Consider the following 13,561-nt stretch of genomic DNA (forward strand, 5'->3'; position numbering starts at 1 on the left):
AAGGGCCAGGTCAGCAGCATCCTCACCTGGCTGGGAGTGGAGAGGCGCCTCCCTGAGGGTCAAGGAGAACCGAGGAGGAGGTCAGAGGATGCAGCCTTGGGCTACTTCTGTCCCAGGCCCCAGCCACCCAAAGATGCTTCTGTGGTCGAGTGGGGTAGAGGCTCGGAGCCTGTGCTCTGAAGCCAGACAGCCTGGGAGCCACTTCCTCCTGGTGTGACCTTGGACTGTCTGCCCTCTGCTCAGCTTTCTCACTGGTAAGGTGGAGGCGGGAACAGTCTTCACCTCCGAGGAGTTCTGTGCCAGGTAAGTGAGCTAATGCCAGTAAACTATTTAGAGCAGCCTGGACTCGTGGGCTCTGTGCAAACATGAGCCGTCACTATGAGAAAGCAGGAACAGAATAGATCCTTCTTTGGGGCAGGATGAGGACAGCTTTCCCTCAGCTGAACCTCCAGCCCTCTGTGATCTAGCCGCTGTGATCTACCCTTACTTTTGACCTCTCCCTTCCATTCACAGCAGCCCCAAGAGCTGATGTACTTTTCTGAACCCACCCAGGCCTTCTCCACCCATCAACGCGGGGGTCCCCTTCCCTCTGACCATCTGCTTCCCTCTGTCAGGTTTGTAGGGGATACTGGAATGTTGCTACGAGGCTTGGTGAGGCAGCAACCATTTTGCCACCATGAGGCAATACACATAAAGGAAAGGAGTCTCAGAGAATTTGAAGCCAGATGTATTCTTATCTTCTACAAAGTGGAAAGAAAGAAAATTTCTGTCACAGCCACACAGAAGCAAACACTGGCCGTGTCCACTCCAGCAATGCCCACAAGAGACTTGTTAGTTAATGCCCTTCCAGAATTCTGGACCCACTGGTTTCTCTAGCTCTCTCTGTGCCACATTCATGCACTCTGAGCAACCTACGTGTGGTCGTGTGTTTTCTGATGAAGGTCTGCGTGGGAAGAAGGCAGACTCACAGACCAAGAACAGTTTCCATCCTGTCCCAGGGATACTCTTTATAAATAAATGCACAGGCCTGAAGGTTTACACATGTGAGTCCATCTGAAGAGACGGAGCTGCACATGGGGTGTCCCCTAAAGCAGATTTCCAAAGCCTTGCACTGTGGGACTCTTACCCATGAGCTTGGGAATTGCAGATGTGCAATGCCTGTAGGATGAACAGGCATAAGATGTTTGTAGAATAAATCTTGCCTCCCCCACCGCAGCTGGGTTCCTGAGGGCAAGACCTGCACATACATCACCTCCAAGTGCTGAGCAGGGGACCCAGCCCTTGCAGGGATCCCCAAGTGCATGCCAAGGATCAATAGCTGGTCAGTGTGAGCAGTGAGGCCTCCAAGCAGAAGCAGGTGACCAGAGGACAGGAAGCCAGATATCTATGTCCGCTGCTCCTAGACACCTTAATTGACTCCAGGTGCCTGGGGGACCCTCAGCCCATTTCCATAGGTGCTGAAGGAGCATGACTCCCAGACACCCGAGTCCCTGGCCCTGTCTTGGGCTGTGGTCCGGAGTTGCAGGTGGGTTTCCTACAGAGGAGCTGCTCTTTGAATCTGCTTTGCCTTTTCCAGAGTCTTCTCTCAGAGCGTTTCTGAGTTCTATTTGGTAAGCTGTCACACAAGGATTTCTTGAGCCCTCTATGTGGAGAAAGACTGAGGTCTGGCTGCAGACTGGATTTCATTAGGATTCAAATTCAGGTCTGGGTCAGGACCAGACGTGGCCTCCTGGATAAGGTGAAGGTTAATATTAAAGCCAGGCCGGAGGGTCGGTTTTTGGTCACATTTTTGTCCATCTCGTAGGATGTGGAAGTTGGAGTTGGGCTTTTACAGGACTGAGCCTCTGGGACCCCCTGGGCTGCCCCTCCCTCCCCTCAGCAGCCCCTGCGCCTGACGCTGAAAGGCTGACGGGCTTGTGCTGAGCTTCTCCTCAGTGTGTCTGGCTGTCGGGTGATGATGCCACCTTCCCACAGGCAGGGCCCTGGCCGTCCACCAACTGGGAACCTGCAGCTTTAGCCAGATGGCTGGAGGGGCGGCCACGGTGTCTGCCTGTCCGCCGGGCTCACTTGCCTCCTGAGGATCAGGTCCGAGGTCTTGGTGCTCCTTCACTGCCAGGCTCCCACCCTCCCTGCCCGGCCTTGACTTCCAGAGGAGAATGGGGATGTGATCAGAGGTACTTCAGAGCCAAGTCCCCAGGGTCTTGTGAACCCAGGGTTAGAAGCTGGCCCAGGGGGTACAGACAGTCATGTCTGGCCCTCGTCACTCTGAGATGGAGCCGTGGCGGGTTTGCTCGGGTGAATGGATCCAGGCAGCTGGGGGGAAGTCAAGGGCAGAGGGGAGGTGGGAGGGAGTCAGGGTGACAGAGCCGCATGAGGCTGCCTTTGGAGCGGCCACCTCCTTCTGGAGAGAGGGAACATGGTGTACGTGCGTGTTCTCAACCAGGAAACCCAACACTTGTTGATCTTGAGCGCCTGCCGGAGTCTTGGCCCCAGTTCCGGGCGCGTATCATTCAGCCTGCAAACGCTGGATCTGGGGGCCGGTGGAAGGGGGAGATGTGGGGGACCTGAGTGGACCTGAGTGCCTCTGTCATCAGGGCCCACCAGCGAGGCAGCGCCTCCCAAGGGACAGCTGGAAAGGCCCCTACTGAGCACCTACTGGACATGGGCATTGTTCAGGGTACATTAGATGCATTGTTTCATTTCATCTTGGGTGCAAGTCTGCAAGCTAGCCTCATCACACAGGGATGCAAAGCAGATTTGACAGGAGTGAGACCCAGGCCTCAGCATTTTTTCTTAAGAGAACATCCTTCCCATGTGACCAAACAGAGACCAGAGAGATTCTCAAACCCTGTCTCGACCTGAGTTTGCCCAAGCAGAGCCCAAGGCTTCCGGCCTCTGTGTGAAGTCTTCTGGGGTAAGTACTGAAATGGAGCAGGACCATATGGTTCTTGCCACCCCACTACGGCCTCTGCCTGTCTTTTGCCTATGAAAAACTTTAATCAAAGAATAAGTTTAATCAGAGAAGTGAGAAATGCTGAAACAAAGGAAAACAGTCAAAGGAGACTAAATAATAATAATGTAGTCATTAAGCGTAGTCAAGGACGTTTAGTTCTTTCTCAAGGGCTATAGATAATATTCTGAGCCATATCCTGTGAACTGTCTTATAGATACTGAAACTCCAGGTGGAGAAGTTAGCTACATGAGGACCAGACAGTACCCAGGACTTGAGCTGCCAAAGTTCTGAGAATGGACCACAAAGAAATGGGAAAAAATGGACCTTGGAACTGACGATTAACTACCTGAAACAATCAAGATGATGCTGGTCAGACCACTGATGATCAGTTTGCAGATGACTGTCAGAGATGACTGTGCTGCTTTTGCATGTAACACCCCACCCCTGCCCCATCTATAAGAGCTGTCACCCCCTGCTTGTTGGGGGGTGGGGATCGGCCTTTGGACAGATGTCTGCCACCCTCCCCCCTCCAGTTGCCAGCATCTGAAATAAAGTGAAGTTTCCACCAGTCTGGCCTGTTTACTGGCTTTTGAGTGGCAAGCGGCTGGACCTCCCCCTCCCCCCCACATACCTTTTGGTAACAGTGTGACCCTTGGGAGACGGAGCGATGGAGAGGGGAGAGCTCAGGCTGGGATGGAGAACAGACGCTTGCGTGGGATTGATGACCGACCCCTGGGTCCTGGCTTCAAGAAGTGGCACATGCTCCTCCTCGGGGCGGGAGGCGGGGGACTTATCCTTAGATCCCTGCATCCCACCATTTCCTATTGTGGATGAGAACTCAGAGCTGGCCCCCGCAGGTACCCAGGTGGCTGGAGCAGGAGGCAGGTGAGATCCAGAAGGTCTGAAGCCATGCAAACCAAGAGGCCGATGTGTCCAGTCTCATACAGTTGGAGACTTGAGAGGGGACGTGAAAGGCCGTGCGCTGGTGGCTGAACCAGGACTGGCATGAGATCTCTTGACACCCAGGCAGAAGGTGACCTGGCTCCGGGTGTGCGTGTAAGGTCTGTGTAATATACAGAGAGAGTTTTTGGAGTGACAGGTAGGTGGCCAGTAATGAAACAAGAATGCAGTCTTCTCTAGAAAGTTCTCAGTGTGTGTGCCCTGTATAAAGAAGGATGCCCGCTGCCTCCAGGGCTGGGAGGTCTGAGCCCAGTGTCCAGGCCTCTGTTCCAGTCTTTGGAGGGGTGTCAGGCCAGTCCAGGCCCAGTCAGTGCCTTGATATCAATCGCTCCCAGGAGGAGAGGGGCCAGGGGGACAGCCGATCTGGGCTGTGGAGCTGTTCCTGCTGGATCTCGGGCAGCCCAGGGGCCCAGGTAGAGCAAGAATGATGAGTAACTGGGCTTTGGCATCCAAGTAAAACCCACCCCAAACCCCAGACGAAACCGCCTCCAGAGCCTGCCAGCTGCCGCTGCCAGAGTCATCAATACGCATTGTTCCCCTAGACACATTCCCTCGGCGCTTTTGACCGCTGGGTTCCGGGGACGGGCTCGGTGTGGGCTGACTCTCTGAGGATGGACACATCTTAATGGGATCTGTTCCCCAAGACACTCCACCCCACAGCCTCCAGCAGCAGTGTCCCGGGGAGGAAGGGAGCTTTCAGGCTGGATGAGGCCGGGAAGCCGGCACCAGGCCTCGAAAGCTGGTTGACCTTGACCTTAGAAATTCCTCGGCCACATAAAGTGGTGATCACATGGCCCTCACTCTCATAGCGTTGGCGTGAAGGATACAAAACTTCCTGAGCAAAGCATTGAGCAGGAAGGAGTGAAGTGTAGTATTCCTGCTACTTCTCAGCCATGCTGGGAGGCATCAGGCTCCTGGCAAAGGATGTGGGGGGTCCTGGTCTAACAGGCCTGAGTTCCCACATCAGTCTCCTCCACCCACACATGTGATATTTCTAAGCTTCAGTTTCCTCATCTGTGAAATGGAGCCAGTGAAGATGGCCAGCAAGATGGTTGGGAGAGCTAGAAGTTGGGCAGGCCTGGCTCTCAGCTCAGTGCCAGGGGCTGGCAGACTTGTGAAACGGCATGGCAGCACAGTCACCTAAAAGACGACTCTCCAGGGTAGGCCAAGCATCGGGGCCAGAGCAAGGGCCACATCCTCTCTGTGAGGCCAATGTCAAGACACGCCTCTTCTTTTTTTTTTTTTTTTTTTTAAGACACGCCTCTTCTGTGAAGACCTCTTGAGTTCTTTCAGTGCTCATCTGGGCTCTTCCTTTGGACAACTAGACCCCACAGTGTCCAGACTACTCTTTGTAGCTTTGTCTTGCTGCAGGGGGTACTGTTATTGGGGTGGGGAGAACACTGTCCAGCACATTTGCCCCTGCCCATCCTGTTTAAAAGGAAGGCACCTCTATGTGATGCTGGCAGGATATAAGCCACCCCACTCTGAAAGCTGAAGAGGGCAGATGTACCCTCACCAAATTCCTTGGCATGTTGACCAGGCTTGGCCAAAAAGACACTGTTATCCAGGGCTCAGAATCTTAAGTGGTGACGTCGTTCAGAGGGAGAGTTTGACACCGTCCCCATGGCCACGTCTAGTGGAGACAGCAGCAGTCCTAGAGACCAGCCACCATGCGATGGACCTTGCCCAGGGGACCTGGGGTATGACTGGCTATGCTTTTGGCTTCCAGCCTCCTTTGGCTCCTGGCCATTTCCTGAGTTTTTTCTCCCACCTATCTGCCGATTTTGAGCTCCCTGGCAGCCAGAGTTGGGTTTCTGTTGTTTGCAGTCAACACACATATTTGCACTTGCATGATACCAACTGTTCCAGGTGAGCAAATACTCTTCCCTTCAAATGGATTTCAGTCCCCAAAGGCAGAAATGCTGCCTTACACCCTAGTGTAATTCCCACCAAATGCCCCCCAGTGTGGGTAGCCCAAGTGTGTGGGTGAAGCTCAGACTGTCTAACAGAGCTGGGATGGGATCCGGGTTCTGTTACTTACAGAATTTGGGGTTTTGAGAAGTTATTTAATCACCATGGGCCTCAGTTTTGTCATCTGTAAAACGGGCAGAAAGGTACCTACTTCCTAGGGTCTGGGGATAGGATGGGTACATGATAGAGGGAGAGGCAGGGTCTCAGGCTGCTCACAAACCAGCTTCTCATGTTGGACTGGTCTGAGGATGCAGATAGAGGCAAGGGTGAGGCTCTAGGAGAGCAGCTGGGACTCCAAGTGTGAGGAGCTATAGTGAGCAGAGGCAAAGTACCTGGTAATTAGTTCTGTTTTTATTGTTGTTAGATTTCACCTTGCCATCTTTGTTATTTATATTTTATTCCCTTCAATATCCACTTATGATTAAAAAAAAAAAAACTCTCAACAAAGTGGGTAAAGAGGGAACATGCCTCAATATAATAAAAGCTGTATATGACAAGCCCACAGCTAGCATACTCAAAGGTGAAAAACTCAAAGCATTTCCTCTAAAGTCAGGAGCAAGACAAGGATGCCCACTCTCACCACTTTTATTCAACATAGTATTGGAACTCCTAGCCACAGCAATCAGGCATGGAAAATAAATAAAAGGAATCCAAGTGAAAAAGAAGAAGTAAAATTGTCTCTCTTTGCAGGTGACATAATACTAAATACAGAAAACCCTAAAGATGACACCAAAAACCTACTGGAATTCATCAATGAATTCTGTAAAGTTGCTGGCCAATATAGAATTAACATCCAAAATATACAAAGAACTCATGCAGCTCAGCATCAAGAGAACAAACAACTGCAGACTTCCCTGGTGGTCCAGCAGTTTACACTCCATGCTTCCACTTCAGGGGACATGGGTTCAATGCCTGGATGGAGAACTAAGAGTCTGTATGCTGCACAGTGTAGCCAAAAACACGAACACAAAAGCAAAACTTAAACAACCCAATTGAAAAATGGGCAGAAAATGAGAATAGACCTTGTTTCCAAAGAGGACATACAGATGGCCGACAGGGACGTAAAAAGATGCTCAACATCACTAATCATCAGGGAAACGCAAATTAAAACCACAATGAGACATCACCTCCTACCTGTTAGAAGGACTATTATCAATAAGGCAAGTAACAAGTGTTGGTGAGTATGTGGACAAAAGGGAACACTTACATACCACTGATGGTAATACAAATTGCTGCAGTCGCTATGGAAAACAGTATGGAGATTCCTTCAAAAAGTAGAAATAGAGCTACCCTTGACCCAGAAATCTCACTGCTGTGTATTTATCCAAAGAAACAAAAATACTATTAGAAAAGATACATGCAGCCCAATGTTCATAGCAGTGTTATTCACAAGACATGGCTAAGTGCCCATCAGCAGATGAATGGATAAAGAAGATGTGGCACATATATATATATAATGGAATATTACTCAGCCTTGAAAAAAGAATGCAATCTTGAAATTTGCAGCAATGTGGATGGACCTAGAGGGTATTATGCTAAATGAAATAATCAGACAGAGAAAAACAAATACTATATGATTTCACTTATATGTGGAATCTAAAACAAATGAAATAAATGAGCAAACATAACAAACAGGGACAGAGTCATAGATACAAAGAATAAGTAGGTAGTTGCCAGCAGGAGGGGTGAGGGGGAAATAAGGGAGGGAGATTAAGAGGCACGAACTCTCAGTTACAAAATAAATGAGTCACAGGTATAAAATGTACAGTGTGGGGAATATAGTCAATAATTATGTAATATCTTTTTATAATGACAGATGGTAATTAGACTTATCTTGGTGATCATTTTGAAATGTATAGAAATATCAAATCACTATGTTGTGTAACAGGAACTAACATAGTGTTGCAGGTCAATTATACTTCAAAAACAGACAAACAAACTCATAGAAAAAGAAATCAGATTTGTGGTTACCAGAGGCAGGGGTTGGGGGAACTGGATGAAGGTAGTCAAAAGGTACAAATTTTCAGTTGTAAGATAAGTACATAAGGGATGTAATGTACACCATGATTAATTTAATTAGCACTGCTGTGTGTTATGCATGAGAGCTGTTAAGAGAATAAATCCTAAGAGTTCTTATCACAGGAAAAGAATTTTTTTCTATTAATTTTATGTTTATATGAAATAATGGACGTTCACTAAACTGACCTTGATAACCATTTCACGGCATATGTAATCATTATGCCATTCACCTTAAAATTACACAGTGCTGTGGGTCAGCTGCATCTCAATAAACTGAAAGGAAAAAAGTTTTTAATCTTATTTCTTGGTTGAAGTTTCCAAAGATTTATATTTTTACTCCCAAACAAAGCCTGAGTTCCTTGAGGAAGAAGGTTTTGTATTTTTCACCTTTTTATCCTTCTTAGCATCCAATGCATAGCACAGGCACACCTTGTTTCACTGTGGTTTGTTCTATTGTGCTTTTCTTTCCTTTTCTTTTTTTTTTTTTTTTTTAGCAAATTGAATGTTTGTGGCAACCCTGTCAAGCAAGACTTCCAGTGCTGCTTTTCCAACAGTGTTTGTGCACTTCATGCCTCTGTGGCAAGTTTTGGTAATCTTTGAAACATTTCAAACTTTATCATCATTATTATATTTGCTATGGTGATCTGTGATCAATGATCTTTGATGTTACTATGGTATACTTGTTTGGGGGTACCGTGAACCATGTGCATATGAGAAGGCAAATATAATCAGTAAATATGTGTATTCTGACTCCTCCATTGACTGGCTGTTTCCCAGTCTTCTTTCCTTGGTCTTACCTATTCCCCAGGACAAAACAATATCAAAATTTGGCCAATTAATAACGTTATAGAACCTGAGACAGAACTGTGTTTGGGTGTCTCCTGAGGATGTACGGGTCAGCAGTGGCCTGCCGCAGGGGCAGGGTCCCTGGGTGCAGTCGACCTGGGCATGGCAGAAGCCGTCTTGGAGGAGGTCACCGTTAACCCACCATAGAGCCTCCAGGACGTACACAGGACTGGGGAAACAGACTCTGGGAGGGCACAGACAGAACCTTGTGAGCGCTAGGACCCAGAGGAAGAAGCAGTGACCCCACAAGAGACTGGCCCAGACTTGCCCGTGAGTGTCCAGGAGTCTCCGGCAGAGGCGTGGGTTGGCGGTGGCCTGCTGAGGGGTTGGGGGCACTGAGTATGGTAGTGTGTGCATGGGGCCTTTTGAAGGAGGTCACCATTATCTGCGTTACCTCCACTGTAGTTTGGCAGAGGTCAAATACCAGGGAGGGGACACAGCCCTGCCCTTCAACAGAAAATTGGATTAAAGATTTACTGAGCATGCCCCTGCCCATCAAAACAAGACCCAGTTTCCCCCTCAGTCAATCTCTCATCAGAAGTTTCCATAAGCCTCTTATCCATCAGAGGGCAGACAGACTGAAAACCTCAATCACAGAAAACTAACCAATCTGATCACATGGACCACAGTCTTGTCTAACTCAATGAAACTATGAGCCATGCCGTGTAGGGCACCCAAGACAGACAGGTCACAGTGGGGAGTTCTGACAAAATGTGGTCCACTGGAGAAGGGAATGGCAAACCACTTCAGTATTCTTGCCTTAAGAACCCCATGAACAGTATGAAAAGGCAAAATCATAGGACACTGAAAGATGACGCCCCAGGTTGGTAGGTGCCCAATATGCTAATGTAGATCAGTGGAGAAATAACTCCAGAAAGAATGAAGAGATGGAGCCAAAGCAAAAACAGTACCCAGTTGTGTATGTGACTGGTGATGGAAGTAAAGTCTGATGCTGTAAAGAGCAATATTGCATAGGAACCTGGAATGTTAGGTCCATGAATCAAGGCAAATTGGAAGTGGGCAAACAGGAGATGGCAAGAGTAAACATCAACATTTTAGAATCAGCAAACTCAAATGGACTGGAATGGGCAAATTTAACTCAGATGACCATTAGATCTACTACTGTGGGCAAGAATCACTTAGAAAAAATGGAGTAGCCCTCATAGTCAACAAAAGACTCCAAAATGTAGTACTTGGGTGCAATCTCAAAAAAAAACCCAGAATGATCTCTGTTCTTGAAAAACCAGAATGATCTCTGATATTGAAAGGCAAACCATTCAATATCAGAGTAATCCAAGTCTATGCCCCAACCAATAATGCTGAAGAAGCTGAAGTTGAATGGTTCTATGAAGACCTGCAAGATCTTCTAGAACTAACACCCAAAAAAGATGTCCTTTTCATTATAAGGGACTGGAATGCAAAAGTAGGAAGTAAAGAAATACCTGGAGTAACAGGCAACTTTGGCCTTGGAGTACAGAATGAAGCAGAGCAAAGGCTAATAGAGCTTTGCCAAAAGAACGCACTGGTCATAGCAAACACCCTCTTCCAACAACACAAGAGAAGACTCTACACATGGACATTACCAGATGGTCAATATCAAAAACAGATTGATTATATTCTTTGCAGCCAAAGATGGAGAAGCTCTAAACAGTCAGCAAAAACAAGACTGGGAGCTGACTGTGGCTCAGATCATGAACTCTTTACTGCCAAATTCAGACTTAAATTGAAAAAAGTAGGGAAAACCATCAGATCAATCAGGTATGACATAAATCAAATCCCTTAGTATCATAGAGTGGAAGTGACAAATAGACTCAAAGGATTAGATCTGATAGACAGAGTGTCTGAAGGACTATGGGTGGAGGTTCATGACATTGTATAGGAGGCAGTGATCAAGACCATCCCCAAGAAATAGAAATGCAGAAAGGCAAAATGGTTGTCTGAGGAGGCCTTTCAAACAGCTATGAAAAAAAAGAGAAGTGAAAGGCAAAGGAGAAAAGGAAAGATATTCCCATTTGAATGCAGGGTTTCAAAGAATAGCAAGAAGAGATAAGAAAGCCTTCCTCACTGATGAATGCAAAGAAATAGAGGAAAACAATAGAATGGGAAAGACTAGAGATCTCTTCAAGAAAATTAGAGATACCAAGGGAACTTTACATGCAAAGATGGGCACAATAAAGGACAAATATGGTATGGACCTAACAGAAGCAGAAGATATTAAGAAGAGGTGGCAAGAATACACAGAAAAACTGTACAAAAAGATCTTCATGACCCGGATAATCACGATGGTGTGACCACTCACCTAGAACCAGACATGCTGGAATGTGAAGTCAAGTGGGCCTTAGGAAGCATTACTAAGAACAAAGCTAGTGGAGGTGATAGAATTCCAGTTGAGTTATTTCAAATCCTAAAAGATGATGCTGTGAAAGTGCTTCACTCAACACGTCATCAAATTTGCAAAACTCAGCAGTGGCCACAGAACTGGAAAAGTCAGTCTTCATTCCAATCCTAAAGAAAGGTAATGTTCAAACTACCACACAATTGCACTCATCTCACACGCTGGTAAAGTAATGCTCAAAATTCTCCAAGACAGGCTTCTACAGTACATGAACCGTGAACTTCCAGATGTTCACTCTGGATTTAGAAAAGGCAGAGGAACCAGAGATCAAATTGCCAACATCCGTTGGATCTTCAAAAAAGCAAAAGAGTTCTAGGAATGACATCTACTTCTGCTTTATTGGCTATGCCAAAGCCTTTGACTGTGTGGATCACAGCAGACTGTGGAAAATTCTTCAAGAGATGGGAATACCAGACCATCTGACTGGCCTCTTGACAAATCTGTATGCAGGTCAAGAAGCAACAGTTAGAACTGGACATAGAACAACAGACTGGTTCCAAATCGGGGAAAGGAGTACGTCAAGGCTATATATTGTCACCCTGCTTATTTAACTTATTTGCAGAGTACATCATGAGACATGCTGGACTGAATGAAGCACAAGCTGGAATCAAGATTGCTAGGAGAAATATTAATAACCTCAGATATGCAGATGACACCACCTTATTGCGGAAAGCAAAGAAGAACCAAAGAGCCTCTTGATGAAAGTGAAAGAAGAGAGTGAAAAAGTTGGCTGAAAACTCAACATTCAGAAAGCTAAGAGAATGGCATCAGGTCCCATTAGTTCATGGCAAATATGTGGGGAAACAAAGGAAACAGTAAGATATTTTATTTTCTTGGGCTCCAAAATCACTGCAGATGGTGACTGCAGCCATGAAATTAAAAGACACTTGCCCTTTGGAAGAAAAGTTATGACCAACCCAGACAGTTTATTAAAAAGCAGAGACATTACTTTACCAACAAAGGTCTGTCTAGTCAAAGCTTCGGTTTTTCCAATAGACATGTATGGATTTGAGAGTTGGACTATAAAGAAATAAAGAAAGCTGAGTGTCAATGCTTTTGAACCGTGGTGTTGGAGAAGACTCTTGAGAGTCCCTTGGGCATCGAGGAGATCCAACCAGTCCATCCTAAAGGAAATCAGTCCTGAATATTCATTGGAAGGACTGATGCTGAATCTGAAATTCCAATACTTTGGCCATCTGATTTGAAGAGCTGACTCATTTGAAATGACTCTGATACTGGGAAAGATTGAAGGCAGGAAGAGAAGGGGACGACAGAGAATGAGATGGTTGGATGGCATAACCAACTCAATGGACATGAGTTTGAGTAAACTCAAGGAGTTGGTGATGGACAGGGAGGCCTGGCGTGCTGCAATCCATAGGGTCACAAAGAGTCAGACACAATTGAGTGACTGAACTGAACTGAACTGAATGACTTTACAGTGGCTTTGAAGTGAAAGGAAGAATCAAATAAAACACTAGAAATGATAAAACTTAATGAGGAAGACATGTTGAAAGCCAAGACAGGCTGAAAGGTAGGCCTCTAGTACCAAACAGTCAGCCAAGTTTTGAATACAAAGGAAAAGTTCTTGACGGAAATTGAAAGCTGCTCCAGTGAACACATGAATGATTAGAAACCCCAAGTGGGGAGGGGTAGAGCTGGGGTGGTGGACATCCTTCTGGAGCTGAGTTACTTAAGACAGGAGATGATTTTCCCTCTTTTTGGGTCTCCAGTCCCTGATTTGGGGCAAAAAAGGAAATGTGTGCATGTTTCTTTTTATTTTCCCAGCAACAAGTAGGTAATGATTATTTTCAGTTTGGCACAATTGGGTTCAAAGGTGAAGACTTGAATCTTTCGTACTGATGGTTCTAGAGAAGGGACAGGAGTCTGTGTCATTCCCATAAAGTCTCAGTGCATAAAAAAGCCAGAGGAACCTCCCAGGAGCTGGGACCAGTGAAGGGACAGGGTCGAGCTGGGTTTGGCCTTGGATTCTACAGCAAGCTTCCTTGAGCAGTCACTTTCCTTCTTGACATGTTTATAAACAGAGATGGTTGTTGCCTGGATTTAATAAATGTTATATGGTTGGTTATGATTTCTGACATTGGAAATGACCCCATGTATCATAGAGCACAGGAGAAAATTCCCTGGGATTTCCAGGGCAACAGAAGTTGTGACTATGACCGGCCTTAGCCAGGATCACTGTGGATCTGGACCCTGGACAATGTTGCAGTATCCAGGCTAATTGTCCATTCATTCCATTGTCAATTTATTTGTTCTACTAATTTGCTCCTTACTTATGACCTTACTTGATTCTGGTCATTCCCCTGTTCTGACATCCAGGGCAGCCTAGATTAAGAGATGAATGGTCAAGATGGAAAGTTCTCTGACATTTCTTCTTAATTTCCTGTGCCGGCTTGTCT

General features: G+C 46.6%; 1 long non-coding RNA gene across 1 annotated transcript; it reads left to right on the plus strand.

The window, feature by feature from the left end:
- Positions 1–1,843: 1,843 nt before the first annotated feature.
- Positions 1,844–3,511, plus strand: LOC122453973. Its single transcript, XR_006273246.1, has 3 exons — positions 1,844–2,174; positions 2,827–2,914; positions 3,168–3,511. It is a non-coding gene; the product is annotated as an uncharacterized LOC122453973 (long non-coding RNA).
- Positions 3,512–13,561: the final 10,050 nt, after the last annotated feature.

Source organism: Cervus canadensis, chromosome 15 (assembly GCF_019320065.1).
Source record: "Cervus canadensis isolate Bull #8, Minnesota chromosome 15, ASM1932006v1, whole genome shotgun sequence".
Lineage (NCBI taxonomy): Eukaryota > Metazoa > Chordata > Mammalia > Artiodactyla > Cervidae > Cervus > Cervus canadensis.